The 16,200-nt window shown below is 36.3% G+C and overlaps 1 long non-coding RNA gene across 1 annotated transcript; it reads left to right on the plus strand.

Annotated features, from left to right (window-relative positions):
* Nucleotides 1–7,228: 7,228 nt before the first annotated feature.
* LOC120457538 lies at nucleotides 7,229–15,829 on the plus strand. The gene is made up of 3 exons (XR_005616996.2): nucleotides 7,229–7,437; nucleotides 15,547–15,704; nucleotides 15,771–15,829. It is a non-coding gene; the product is annotated as an uncharacterized LOC120457538 (long non-coding RNA).
* The last annotated feature ends 371 nt before the right edge of the window (nucleotides 15,830–16,200 follow it).

The raw sequence follows: 16,200 nt of genomic DNA on the forward strand, positions 1-16,200 counted from the left end.
TTTTCACTCATATTTATATATAACGACTATTACAATAAATAAATAACTTTGGAATAATTGCTTGTGCATTAATAAATAATATATGATAAAATTATATATATAATAATGATAATATAATAATCGCAATAATAATAATTAAAAGAACAAAATAAGATTAGAATGTACAAATAAGTTCCTGGAGTTTACTTTTTTTGTTTTTTTTTTCTATTAATATTTTTCTATTTTACATGTCATCTAATTAGGACTAGGTTAAAAATTGAGTTAAGTGGGAACAACAAATGAACGGTTTTGTTTAATAAGATTTAATGAATAATGATTCGGTCAACTACGTCATCAGATACATCCAGCTCGGGAATAGTAGCGCACCATGGTTTCATCTTGTCAGAGGAGAACACAGAACTGTATTTACGTCCTGTAATCTGTATTCCGGGGATATCTCCGACGACGTAGCGACATTTCTCAGGACCTTGACAACTTGATAGGGTCCTCGGTATCGTGGTTCTAACTTGCGTTATTCTTCCGTTGCTCATTTTCAATGACTACGAGGTTACCTATGGAATAAATAGAAGGGTTAGAATGTTTAAAGTCGAATCTGTGCTTCCATTTTGCTCGTTCGCATGCGATGTTAGCGACAGCTTGCGTTCGGTTGTCGATAACAGAGTCCCTCTTCGTATCATGTTCCAGATCTGCTTGTATAGCTGCCGTTAAATGGTTTTGCACAACGTCAACAGCATTGAAGTTAAAAACGAGATCAATCGGACTAAATCCCGACGTATCATTCTTTTGTGAATTGACACTTCATTGAAGATTATGTAAAGATAGGTCCCAATCCTTCGGGTTCTCACTCATAGTCCGTACATAATTAAGGATTGTTTGATTCGCACGCTCTATTTGTCCATTTGCTCAAGGTGTTTGTACGGCGTTTTTGATGTGCTGGATCTGGTTGTTCTTACAATAATCTTCAAACTGCCTTGAAGTAAACGCTGTTCCACGGTCGGATATAACAACGCTAGGCAAGCCGAAATAACTTGATACTTCACTAAGGATGTTTAGTACGCGTGCGGTTTTCGTACTTTTTACTGCTTTTACGGTTAGGAACTTGCTGAACGGATCAGATATAGCCAGAATATGGGTTAATCCTCGTTTGCTGCGAATGAAGGGTCCACGATGGTCTATGTGAAGTTTTCGAAATGGTATTGGATCGGAGTCGTTGTAGTGCATACATCCTTCGGGTTTTCCACCTTTCGACTTGTAGTAGCAGCATTCAATGCATGATGATATGTAGTCCTTTACATATTTTCGCATTTTTGGGAACCAGAATCTTTGTTTAATCCGTGCAATGGTTTTGTCGAATCCAAAATGCCCTACATAATCGTGACTTGTCCGTACTGTACGCCACCTAACTGCCCTTGGAACAACGAAAGCCTTTCCATTTTCGACTTTGCATACAGACGGTGATTTTCAATGACGTAATCAGCTTGAAGTTGCTTTGACTGATCCTTATGTCGTTGACCCTTTAAGACGGCGATAATCTCAGCAAGCGTTTGGTCATGTAGTTGCATAGTCAAAAGCCAGTCGTCAATGTCAGTTATTATAGTGCGTACTATTTCATCTAGAGGTATCTGAGAACTTAAGTCCGGAGCACGACTCAAGGCGTCAACGTGAGCCATTTTAGTAATTCTTTATTCACCTTAACTTTGGCAATAGCAGAACAATCAGTAATAAGACGAAACGGTTTACCCAGAATATACACCCGGAATCTTTGAAGCGTCTCTACTACGGCCAATGTCTCGAGTTCGTAGCTGTGGTACTTACTTTCAGCTGCTGTACAATAAAATAACAAACAGGTCGCCAATCCTTTTGATCATGTGACTGTGGCAGCACTCCTGCCAGACCCACAGCACAAGCGTCGGTGTGGACCTCGTGATTCTCTGTAAAATCGTATAAAACCAGTAATGGTACAGAGCACAATTTTCCGATGAGTTCATGGAAAGCTTCTTGTTGAACATTCGTCCAATTAAATGTTTCCTGTTCAGTTTTCCGTAAAAGTAGAGTTAGGGGCCTAGAAAGTAACGGGTATAAAAACCTAACCCAATAGAAACAATCTATGATAAAAATTTTATTTTAAATAGTTTAATCATTTTCACCACGATAATATACAACCAAAGACATTAGAATAATTATAATGTCTTTGATACAACTGTTGTTTCCGATGAGTTCATGGAAAGCTTCTTGTTGAACCTTCGTCCAATTAAATGTTTCTTTTTCAGTTTTCCGTAAAAGTAGAGTTAGGGGCCTAGAGATTAAGGAGTAGTTTTCCACAAACTTTCGAAAGAATCCAGTAAAACCTAAAAATCGTCTGATTTCTTTGGCATTTGTCGGAACTTTAAAATTTTACTAACTTTATTGTCGCCCGGGGTAGTTCCGTTTTTATTTACGATGTGTCCAGGGAACGTTATCTCCGACTGAGGAAAGTTACATTTGTCATAGCGTGGTGTTAAGCCACTCTTCTTAAGGATTTTGAGAAACTTTTCGAGCCGTTGAATACCTTCATTAAATGTTTTACTCGGGATTATCACATCGTCCAAATATGCGAGGACTTCGCCTGGCTCCATGCGTTTGACTATTTTATTCATTACGGCTTGAAAGACGGCTGGAGCATTGACAAGACCAAATGGCATTCGGTTATACACGTAGTGGACATCAGAAGTAACGAATGCTGTGTACGGTTTCGATGATTCGTTTACCTCTATTTGATGATACCCCATGCGTAAATCCAATTGCGTGAAATATGCATGGCCTGCTAATTGGGCGAACTGTTCTTCCAAGTTGGGCATAGGAAATGGAATTTTTTGAGTCATACTATTAAGACGACGGTAGTCGACGCATAGCCGATGCTCTCCATTACTTTTGTTGGCGATGACGATTCCCGAGGCATTTGGCGAGTTTGAGGGACGAATAATATCGCGTTCATGCAGTTCGGAGATAATATTGGCGACGATAGGCCTAAGGGCGAACAGGGTACGATACGGCTTTGCATAACATGGAATGTTTGACGTTAAATTCATTTCTATTTTTGTTAAGAACATTTACCGAGTTCGCTTGTTTTATCCGCGAGTTTTCCGATATGACGCGTTCTATGATTTTATTATCAACCGATGAACTGCCTTGTGAAGTTTAAATTTTTTTTATATTTTCGACAATACATTCTTTTCCCTGAATTATGAATTGTCTGTCCTCGCGACACAGAATATCTCTTCCCAAAAGTACATTTTCGCTAAGCAAATTGTCTTCCACCACCAGCGTTTCAGTTTCGTACACAATTCCATCAATTGATATTTTTGCAAGAAGTTTCTGAGTGCAAAAAAATTTTTCGCCACCAAAGCCGTTTAATGTGACAGCACAACGTTGTGATACGCCTACATCATCACCAAATGATTGCCGAATAAGCGTACTTGTACTTCCAGGATCCTCGTGGTGTAGTGGATAGCGCAACTACCTGCTAACCACGGTGTCGTGGGTTTAAACCCTTCCTCTCTGAAATTATTTTCTAACTTTTAGAAAGTATTCTTCCACATAATAATCTCTAAACGGACACGAATTGGACAATGGCACGTTAGAACTCTAAGAGAACCATCTAGGTTAGCACAGTTCGAGGCGGAGATGGAAAAACTCCACATTGCAATAGCTGGAATCAGCGAGATGAGGTGGGCTGGCAGTGGGGAAACAACAACATCAGATAGCAATCTAGTCCTACACAGTGGCAACAGTGACGGCAGCAGATATGGAGTGGGAATTTTTGTGTCCAAGCGCATAAAGAAGGCACTGGTTTCCTGGGAACCCATTTCTGATAGAATCATGACCGCCAGGTTCAATGCTATGCCCCGACGGAAGACGCAAACGACGACACCAAGGACGACTTCTATACTGCCCTTACAGCAACCCTCAACAAGCTACCGCAAGGTGACATTAACATCCTCATGGGTGACTTCAATGCAAAAATTGGCCCCAACAACACCGGACTAAGATCTGTCATGGGCCAGCATGGAACTGGGACTCGCAACGATAACGGAGAGAGATTAGTGGAACTCTGCCGGCTATTCCAACTGGTCATCGGCGCCACAATATTCCCACACAAAGATGTCCACAAGTACTCCTGGACATCTCCAAGTGCTATTACGCGCAACCAGATCGACCACATATGCATTAGCAGGAAATGGAGACACTTGCTACTGGACGTACGGAACAAAAGGGGAGCAGCCATAGACAGTGACCATGAGTTGGTCATTGGAGAACTTTCAATAAAGCTCAACCGCAACCACTCAAGGAACACTGGCAACAGTCAACACCGGCGAGCGCCCCTCTGAACCTGCACCTCCTTAGCGACTCTACTCTGAAGACGAGAATGACGTCCACGCTGCGAGAACAGCTGATCCCCCTAGAAGACCACCCATGGGAGCACACCTGCAGGCAACTAAGGACCACGGCGGAGGAAATACTCGGCCTGCAACAACGCGGAAGATCGGACTAGATATCTGAAGGGACCTGGGACCTGATTAGAAGGAGGAACCACCTGAAGCCTCTGGCGAACCAGCTCACACAGTACCGGGAGGAGTATCACGGACTATGCAGAGCGGTGAAAAGGTCGGCCAGAAAGGACAAAAGAGCACAGCAGGATAGACTTGCGGCAGACGCAGAACGAGCAGCCGGCGAGAACAACATGCGCTCGCTATACCAGCAGATTGCACGTTTCACAGGAACCCATCACAAACAGAACAAACCAGTCAGAGATCTAGAAGGTAACCTCCTATCCAATGATGACGCACAAATCCGAAGATGGCGCCAACACTTCATGGGAATTAGCCACACCACATCACCAAACGTGGCCATAGACTACAGGAGTGTTTTGCCTCCAAGTGGGAGTAGCAGGATACCCTCTGCACCCCCGAATGTAAGAGAAATCGTGAATGCAATAAAGAAGCTGAAGCACAACAGGGCAGCTGGCGAAGACAACATACCAGCCGAATTGCTTCAAGTTGACACCCAACTGATGGCTGAAATATTGCATCCACATTTCTTACGCATATGGGAAGGCGAGACGGTGCCAGCCTCCTGAAAAAGCGGAATCATTGTGAAGCTTCCCAAAAAAGGCGACCTTAGTGACTGCAACAACTGGAGAGGGAAACACTGCTCAACACCAGCTACAAGATCTTAGCTACACTTCTGAACGAACGCATCCAGGAAAAAATTGAGCCATCAATCCGAGTCGAACAGGCAGGCTTCAGACCACACAGGAGTTGCGTAGACCACGCAAATACACTACGCATAATAACCGAGTAAGCTGTGGAATGGAGAGCCCCGCTTTACGTCGACTTCAAGAAGGCGTTCGACTCAGTTGAAAGAGCAGCAATATGGCGAGCACTATCAAGAAAAGGAGTACCTGCGAACCTCATCGATCATCATCAAATCGATGTATGACGATGCCAACTTGGCGGTACTGCACAACGGAAAAACAAGTGCACCTTTCCAGACAAACACCGGAATTCGGCAAGGATGCCCGCTGTCACCACTCCTCTTCAACATCGTAGTAGACGAGTTAATGAGCGAAGTATGCTCTTCCAAGCGCGGAATTACGTGAAACCTCACCAGACACCTTGAGGACTTGGACTACGCAGGCGACATCTGTCTCATATCGCACAGACTCGACGACATACAGAGGAAAAGTGACGACCTCGTCTGGATAACCAGCAGCGTAGTGCTCGAGATAAACAGAGCGAAAACAAAAGCTATGCGCTTCAACCACTCCAGCCAAGGAAACATCAACATAAATGGGAACCCAATCGGGTTCATTACCAGTTTCCCATACCTTGGCACCATCATATCCAACAGTGGTAGAGTGGATGATGATGTCTTCAGCCGTCTTGGCAAAGCCCGCTCAGCATTTGGGAGATTATACCGCATATGGAAAGACCGACAAATCAGCCGACGAACAAAGCTCAGGATCTACAATGCGTGTGTGAAATCCATACTGCTATACGGAAGTGAGACATGGCTCGCCACGAAGAAAATAACGCAGAAGCTACAGGCTTTAAGCAACAAATGCCTGAGAGTCATATGTGGGGTATTCTGGCCAAACAGAATAGCCAACACAGAACTGTGGCGCGTTACAGACGAGTCCCCGATTCACATACAAATAAGGAAGAAAAAATGGATGTGGATAGGGCACGCTCTCAGAAGAAACCCGAGTAGCATAGTGAGGATGGCACTAGACTGGAACCCCCAAGGAAGCAGGCGAGTTGGAAGGCCAAGAGCAACCTGGAGAAGAACCGCTCACCAAGAACAAATAAACACCACATTATCCTGTGTCCCCAGCTATCAAAAAACTTATGATGAACTGGATCGCATGCTTGCTTTAGAGGTTATTGAAGAGTAGACCAGTGCGTGGTCTTCCCCTGTCGTATTGGTCCGCCAACTCGGAAAAGTGCGATTATGTATAGATAGTCGAAAGGTGAACCAAGTGACACGCAAGGATGCTTATCCAATGCCCATCATAGATGGCATCCTAAGCCGGTTGCCAAAGCCGGTTGCCCACTAGGGACAAGTTCGCGTGATAAAACAGCTTTTACGGTAACAGGTAGACCTCTCTACCACTTCACCGTAATGCCATTTGGTCTTAACAACGCGCTCTCAACCATGTCCAAATTAATGGGCCGAATAATTCCATGCACTTTAAAAAACGAAGTATTTATATATCTAGACGACCTTTTGATCGTATCCGATACCTTTGAACGACATGTATTAGTTCTGAAAGAAATATCATCTTGTCTAAGAAAAGCTGGATTAACCATCAATGTTCACAAAAGCAAATTTTGTAGAAAGGAGTTCAGCTACTTAGGCCATATTGTAGGCAATGGCGCAATCACAATGGATATGGGTAAAATAAGCGCTATCGTAGATTATCCTGTTCCTACACTCAGAAAACTGAAGAACGAATAATTTGAGAACGAACGTTCTTAAAAATGTACTGTGTCGTACTTAAAATTTTGAAGACAACCGTTCTTGGAATATGTACTAGTTGTCCTCGAATTACACATTTCAAAAGCGATATTATTAATACTAATGGAAAACAAAGGTTTATCTTTTCTCATTTATGTATATTCCTTGATCATTTTATGCGGCCAATTTTAAAAGAATATACACAAAAAATATAAGAAGTTTAAACTAAAATTTATGCGATCGAAAAATCTTCAGCCATTCGACTTCTTACACTTGTTTATATCGATTACATTTCTGTGTTGTTGAAGAAACATATGTTTTTTCGATAATCGATTGCAACACGTCGCTCATTTAGTGTCAAAAAGTTCCTGGAGTAACAAGTACAAAATGAATTAAGTGAAATAATTGAAGAATAATGTGAAAATGGGCACGGTGTGCAGGGTAAGTAGAAATCTTTAAATAAAGTATGTAATATACATACATAAAAAGTCGGTGGCCTATGCACGTGTTTGCATGCAAATTAAAATTGATGTTAAAAAATTATTTAAAAAAATATTTTATTTTTATATTTTAATAAATTTATTGGTGATAAACTTTTTCACTTAAACAATATTACAAGACACTATTATCTGATTTTATCTTCGATCGTTCTCGATCCGATCCCGAAACAGACTGACTCTTAGATTCTGAATCCTGATCCATTCAACCTCGGCCAGAAGCTTTTCTTTGGAAACTTCTTGAACTTTCAATTATGTTTAGAATAAAAGCTTGATGCTGAAATTATTTCTTGCATTGTGAAATTCAATTATGCTGACCGATGCAGTTTGATTGAAGCGCAATAAGTTGACCATGGTTTGGTCTCCAAGCGGAAGCTGTGTTTTTTTGGAGTTTGATTGTTTATCTTAGCGGGGAGCTAAGCGCTGGCAAAGGCAATGACAAAAACAAAGACAAAGGAAATGCCGCCTAGATTGAAATTTAAAATTTGTTTATAAACTGGGATAGAGTGCTATGTTTACGGGTTGGATAACTCTCCCCCTTCTAAAATGACGCGTCCCGCTTCATTACGAATTTCGTTTAAACGTTCATTTAATTCTGTTAAAAATACTTCCTCATTATTTGGTTTTTCTAGTTCTGGCCGTTTTTGTTTGGTTACAAATAAAAAATATCTGAATTTTACTATTAATGTAGTAATCAAATACAAAATGAATAAAATTAATAATATAAAAGAAAGTGATATCTTGGTATTACTTACTTTAATGAAGGGATTTAAAATGTTTATATTATCTAGAGAGAGTTCCGAGTTATTGGACAATATGTAATCGGATATTTCATAATCTGTAAAATGGTTTGTGGTTATGTATTCAAGAATTTTACTTTCTAAATTTGTATATGAAATGTTGTTTATTGTGGTTGTTCCGTTAAATGTTATTAGAAATGACCCATTTAAGTGGGAGTTGTTAACAATATTGTAACCATTTATAAAAATGGCACCATCTTGGATGATATCTATTTCCTTATTTTTTTCCCTTATTTTCTTACAAGTGGATTTTCTCCATTTAATAATTTGGTAAAACAAGTTTTTTCCTTACTTATAGTACAGTAATTGTTAAAAAGTTCGGTCTTAAATGTAGACATTTCATAATATGTATTGTCGCATTTTGCGACTTGATTGCTTATAACTAGTTTTCCATCGCCTTTTGAAATCGCTCTAGCATAGTATATTTCGCATCTGTTATAAACTATAGGGTATTTTACATAAATTATTAAGAGTTCTTTATGTAATACGATTTTGAACACAGAGATATCCATTAGGTCTGCAATGATTACTGGTCTTAATTCGTGACTTAATATTTCTTTTATATCTTCATGGTTTAAAATTTTAGTATTAAGACATCAATTTTAGCTAATGTGATAGTATCGATTAAATTTTGCAAGTCAAATGTTAAAAGTTTTAGGCGATGTTTTCTTAATGGTAAATCTTGGTCCATAAATACATGTTTAAAATAATCATCAGAAAGAGATTCTATTTCTTTAAACAATTTGGAATTGATAATAAATTGTTTGTTATTATTTTCTATTAAGTCATTGATTGTATTTTGAATTTTGACGAAGTCGTCATGATCCGGAGTTCCAGCTAACCACTTCCACACGGTGCCTAATTCATTAATTCCCCTTTTGGATCTAGATGATGTTAACTGTGATAGAATTAGTTCGATAACTTCTAAGTCGTATGTGATTTCCCATTGTGATCTTTTGTTAGTGTCTCTCTTTATGTTTTCTGTTTCAACATTGATTATTTCTTTATAAAAACTTAAATTGGTTACGTGGAATAAATCGCTATAGGATTCGTAAGTAAGAACATCCTTTTTGTCTTTGAACAGGAAAAATTCGTGATTGGAGTAATCAATTATTTCTGAAGTGGCTATCACTACGAATGGTATTAGAAGTAACAAGAAATGCATTGTCTGTAAATTTAAAAGAAATATAATATTTGTTAAAACTTAATATTGTCTTTGTGAATAGTTCTGTTTCTACTATTGATTACTATTTATTAGGTAGGTTTTCCTTAACAATCTGTTTTTATATCTTGTTTTAGCTTATTTCTTTCCCCATGTTTCTTTTCATAAACAACCTGTCCTACATGATATTCTTTTTCTTTACGGCCTTCATTATGTGTTTCTAACATTTTTTCCTGAGTGTTCTTCAGAATGTTTGGAATGTTTTTGTGTTCAATTTTATTATAGAGAATATCAAAAGGTTTTTGGTTTGTTGTAGAATGAATACTCTGATTGAATTCTTTTGCGGCTCTAATAATTATTTCAGAATAGTCAATGAGATTAAATTCTTCTTTTATGCAACGAGCTAATTCTGTTAATGTCGAATGTGCCCTTTCAATTTGTCCGTTCGAGGTACTATGTCTGGGGTCTGCGAAATGTAGAGTTAAACCACATCTTTGTGCAAAGGATTTAAATTGAGCAGAGGTAAAGCTCGGTTCATTATCGGTCATAATTACTTTGGCGTGTGGAAATTGTTGAAGTAATTCCATTACTTTATTCTCGATGTTTAGTTTATTTTGAATTTCTTTTACTACTAGGAATTTTGAATATGCGTCAATACAAGTTAAGAAAATAAGATTCTGCGCGTAATAAATATCGATGTGTAAATTTTCTCCCTCTTTAGTTGGGATAGGAGCTTCCCCAATAGGAATTTTAATTGGATGCCTGTTATATTTATTTTCGTTGCAAATTGTACAATTTTTTATGTATTCCCTTAATTTGGTAAGTAAATTTGGCCAATAATATAATCTATTGATTTGTTTGTAGTTTTCGTCTAGTCCTCTATGAGCTCGACAATGTGTTTCTTCTATTATAATCGCCCTATCTTCATTTTTTTCCACGTCTTGTAGAAATATTTTAGTAAAAAGAAATTTGTTAGTAAAGTTATTTTTTAAAGGTAATTGAATATGATAAAGATCTTCTAAGGTGCAATGAATTCCTACCGTTATGTTCGGTGGTAGATATTCCCTTAATATTGTTATTAAATTTTCTGGCGTATCATATTCGATTATATGTCGTGTCTTGTCAAAAACTTTCAATGACTCATGTATTGTATACCTTCCCGTTGTTAATAACAGTTGTTGTTGAAACTGATTTAACGGTTTACGGGTCTCTTGTATTACATTTTCAAAACTACTTTCGGCAGAATGCTGTGTATTTTGATCTGAGCTTGATTGTTCTATATCGCTGTCCGTAAGGTTATTTAATTTTATTCGAGATAATGCGTCAGCGACGACATTTGTTGTTCCGGGCTTATATATTATTTTTGGGGTGAAACTTTCTATAAAGAATACCATCTTTTCATTTCTATGTTCGGGTTTTTATCCGAGATTGTAAAAGATAAAGATTGATGGTCTGTTTGTATTTCTATACCGATTACTCCATATAAATAATTTCTGAGATTTTTAAGAGCCCAAACTATGGCTAACAATTCTTTTTTATTAGTAGCGTAAAGTTGTTCGGTTTTATTTAAAGTTTTGGATATGAAAGTAATTGGTTTACTATCCTGTGATAATACCGCTCCGATAGCTACATCTGATGCGTCTGTTGTCAAAGTGAATTTTTTGTTGTAATCTGGTTGGACTAATTCCACTTGTGCTATTAAATTATCTTTTAGTTCGTTAAAAGCTTTTACAGCTGGATCATCTAACTGTATTGTAATTTTTGTAGACATTCTTCTAGAAATTTTACCATTATCTCCTCCTAAGTATTTGGTTAGGGGTTTGGCAATTTTTGCATAGTTTCGGACAAATTTTCGGTAATATCCAGTGAGTCCCAGGAAACTTCGAAGTTCTCTAATGTTTTTTGGAATCGGATACTTCATAATTGTGTAAATTTTTTCAGGATCCGTTTTAATTACATTGTGGGAAACGATATAACCAAGAAATGCTGTTTCTAATTTAAAGAATTTCGATTTTTCAAGAGAAATTTTCATATTAGCTTGTTGTAAAATATTAATTATTTGAATTAGGTCAGTATAATGTTGTTCAATTGTATTTGAAAAGATTATTATGTCATCCATATAAACATGACAAGTTTTCCGACTTGTTCTCTTAATATATCGTCCATTGCTCTTTGAAATATTCTGGGGGCGTTTGTTAACCCAAATGGCATACGTAAGAATTCAAATTTCCCGTTATTAATAGAAAAGGCTGTTTTTTCAATATCTGACTCTTTCATTAAAATTTGGTGGAATCCTGATTCCAAATCAATTGTTGAGAAATATTTTGACTTTCCTAAGTTAGATAGTATTACAGACGGGTCTTGCATCGGGTATCTGTCCGGTATTGTGCTTTCGTTTAATTTTTTATAGTCGATAACTAGTCGGTGTTTTAGAGTTCCATCTTCGTTTTGACCTTTTTTGGGTACTACTAAGACTGGTGAATTATAGGGGCTTTTACTAGGTCTTATTATTTGTTCTTTTAACATTCTATCGATTTCATTATTAACGAAATCTGAGACTGACATAGCATAAGGATATTGTTTGCTATAAATTGGCCTGTCATTGACAGTATTTATTTCTCCCCGAATATCGGTTCGAAAAGGGATTTGCATATTTATTTTAGAATGCTCCTTTTCAATTTTATTCATAATTTTATTTTCGAAATTTTTCAGTTGATTTGAATTTATTATTAGATTATGAATTTTTTCTTTGTCGGAAAATTCAACGACGGCGTGTTCAGGATTTGTGGATCCCAAACTATTAGTTTTATTGTTGACGGATAATTCAACGTCGGAGTGATCAGGATTTTTTGATCCTAAGCTTTTTGATTGTAATTTGACGGAAATAACATCGTCGGCGTGTTCAGGATTTTTTAATCCAAAACTTTTCAATTGTAATTTGACGGAATTAACATCGTCGGCTTGTTCAGGATTTTTTGATCCCAAACTTTTCAATTGTAATTTGACGGAATTAACATCGTCTGCGTGCTCGAGATTATAAGATCTCCAGCTATAATTACTTCCTTCTGCAATAACTGATTCAGTTTTATATTCTATTTGATTGCAAAAGTATTTCTTTATAATATATTCTTTTAATGGAAGAGTATTATTTTCTCCAATTAAACACAAATCGTTTTTCTCTTCATTGTCATAACATTCTAGTTTTCCTTTTTTCCATTATATTCAAGAATACCTTTATCTACATCTATTTTAGCTCCAATTTTCCTTAATAGATTGTACCCAATTAATAAGTCGGATTCCAAACCTTCTATTTCATAAAATATATGTTTTGCTTCAAATATTGTTAGTATATGGTAATATTTTATAATTGAGTATCCATGAACTGTTGATACTCTCTTGTAAATTGGTAATTCTTTTTTATTTTTATAAATTCCTTTTTGATATAGCAAGAAGAGGCTCCTGTGTCAATCAATATTTTTAGTTGTTTTTTTGTAATTCTGTCTATTCTTGTTATATGAGGCATTCCTCTGTAGGACCTTGATTTAAAAAATGATCCTCATCAATGTTATTTATTCTCATACCTTTCTGGGCTGGTTGACTTACTGTCCCAGTTGCTTCCCTTTTTAATGGGATTTGTGGTTCACTTTTTTGAGCTTGGTTATGATTATAATTATATCTGTGTGCAAAATTATTATAATTCTGTCTGTTATTATTATACCCCCTATTGTAATTATTACTCGGACGATAGTAATTATTATTCGGACGATTTTGATACTTTATGAAACTTTCGACTTCCATTGGTTCTGGTGGGGGTTGTACCTTAGAATTGTTATTTGAATTCCAATTATTATATTGCCCGAAGTTCCCGTTTTGCGGCCAATTATTATTCAGGTTGTTATTCCAGTTATTATTCATTCTGTTATTATTATTATTATAATTAATATTATTATTGTTGTTATTATTATTATTCTGTCTGGAATTAACTGTATTAAATCTTAAGTTGTTTCCCTGACCTTTATTTTCATTCCTAAATCCATAATACCTATTTGCAAATTGGGCTCGAAAGTTGTTAGACTCTAATTCTTGACACTTTGCCAAAGCGTTTGGCAAGTCTGGTGGGTTTAGAGAAAATAGTGTTTCTGAGATTGAACCGTTCAATCCAGAAATAAAAATTCTAAGAGCGTTGCTCCTAATTGTTTTATTTGTTTCTTTGGTTATTTCGCTGTCTTTTCCGTATGTCATTATGGTTTTATTTATCAGTAATGTCATTTTCTTGTTTACCTCGTTGTAGAATTCTGTAATGGTCATACGTCCCTGCCTAAGGATGCTTAATTCTGATTCGAGAATATGGATTGGTCTTTTATCGTTATAAATAAAATCCAATCTGGAAAGAATTGCTTGAAAGTTTAAAACTGTACCATGGTTAGTTAGAGCATCATGTGCTGCTCCCATGATTTTATTACGTAGAATTGTTAAAGCGATAAAATATTGTTCGCTTCGAATTTTGTATAGACTCATGGCAGTTTCTGCCGCTTCTCTCCAGCCTACATATTGGGTTATTTCTCCTGTGAATTTTGGTAAAGATTTAACAACCTCTAGGGTAGTTTCACAATTTATAGTTGGGTCGATTGTTTGGATTTTATAATCTTCCACTACATTTTTGCTAGCGATTATATGCCCTTCTATCCCTTCAATTTTTCTGGTTACTTCACTCAATTGTACACTTATTAATCGGTTAATTAATTCCATCGTCAGATTGCTGGCGTTGGATATCCCGCCCGCAGAGAGGATTGGTGCTGAACCTCCGGTTGCCATTGTTAAATTTAAATCTTCAAAACTTTTTATTAAATTTTCCAGATTGTTTTCTTATATTAATGGTTTAAATAGATATTAAATTTTTTTTTCTTTTTTACACTTTATAGTATTTTGTATATCCTGATCTTGTTTAAAGACTTAAAATTATTTTATTCTGCTCACGATACTTTCCGTTGTATTCTTCCTTCAGTTCTGTTGGGGTCTTCCTTCAAAAGAAATTTTTTGTATTCAGCTGTGGCGGGGGATGGCCCTTTGCTCTTCCTTCCTTCTTGGTGTTGATTTTTTATTATATATTTTTTTGAATATTTTGGTTATAGTTTTTGGATTGGTTTCATTTCTTTTTCTTGTTGAGTTCTGGTTTGGTAGAGTTCGGTTTTTGTTGAGTTCTGTTTAGTATCGTGTTCTTGTAATTCGTATTAAGTATTCAGTCCACCTTTTTTTTAACTTCTTAATTGGATTATTGCATTAATTAATTTCCAATTAAGTTTTTCCACGATCACTGTCACAGTAGTTAAATGTCGTTGGATTAATGAGGATGTTTTAATTTTTCCTCTAAAAATATGGGTTGTTGGCGGCGCGAGTTCCGTTTTATATTTAACTTATTATCATTAATATTTATTTAGAACTTTTAAATGACACCGCCCCACGTTGGGCGCCAATTAAAATTGATGTTAAAAAATTATTTAAAAAAATATTTTATTTTTATATTTTAATAAATTTATTGGTGATAAACTTTTTCACTTAAACAATATTACAAGACACTATTATCTGATTTTATCTTCGATCGTTCTCGATCCGATCCCGAAACAGACTGACTCTTAGATTCTGAATCCTGATCCATTCAACCTCGGCCAGAAGCTTTTCTTTGGAAACTTCTTGAACTTTCAATTATGTTTAGAATAAAAGCTTGATGCTGAAATTATTTCTTGCATTGTGAAATTCAATTATGCTGACCGATGCAGTTTGATTGAAGCGCAATAAGTTGACCATGGTTTGGTCTCCAAGCGGAAGCTGTGTTTTTTTTGGAGTTTGATTGTTTATCTTAGCGGGGAGCTAAGCGCTGGCAAAGGCAATGACAAAAACAAAGACAAAGGAAATGCCGCCTAGATTGAAATTTAAAATTTGTTTATAAACTGGGATAGAGTGCTATGTTTACGGGTTGGATAACTTGCACGCATATGTATATGCGTATGCATGTATGTGTATAAAACTTTTGTGTTGCCAAATGTTACTTCTAAAAGAAATAAATCTATAAATTAATGTGTAATATTTACAGTTAAAAATTGACTTCTGGGAAATACGCCCAGAGAATGAGCATGCATTGGTTTTTAAATAGGACGACCTGAAGCGCAGTGTTTCCTTTTTACGATAGGAAGATTAAAAACCATCTCAGCAGGCAACAGCTTACCGAAGCACAGTCGGCAATAAATGAAGGTAATGTAACTAATAACAAAATTTCTATTTACTTATTGTTATATTTGTCTTTCTTCGTTTTTATAGATGCCCAGGAATCTATTTGTTATTTTGCTTGACAGCGCGTTTCGTTAAATATGTTTAGCTGTAAGAACTTTAAGAAAAGTGTAACAATTTAATTTTTAAGAAAAAAGTTATGGAAGTTTTTATGTATACATTTACTATATATAAAATAAGAATAACAAAACTTTTAAATTCGTGTAAATAAACAATAAATATGATTCGTTCTTAAAACAAAAGTGTTTGCTCTGAAAATAAAAATACTCATACTTCAGTTTTAAATGTGTACAACTTAAACCGTGAATTTATAATGCACATATTAAAATTTGACGAGTTTGGGTCAAGTATTTTTAATATTTATTTTAAGTATTTCCCATACTTAAAGCAGTACATTTATCGTACTTGGATCCAGAACGTTCGTTCTCAAATTCATAATTTCGGTCTCAAATTATTCGTT

The sequence above is a fragment of the Drosophila santomea genome, unplaced genomic scaffold (genome assembly GCF_016746245.2).
Source record: "Drosophila santomea strain STO CAGO 1482 unplaced genomic scaffold, Prin_Dsan_1.1 Segkk21_quiver_pilon_scaf, whole genome shotgun sequence".
Taxonomy (NCBI): Eukaryota; Metazoa; Arthropoda; class Insecta; order Diptera; family Drosophilidae; genus Drosophila; species Drosophila santomea.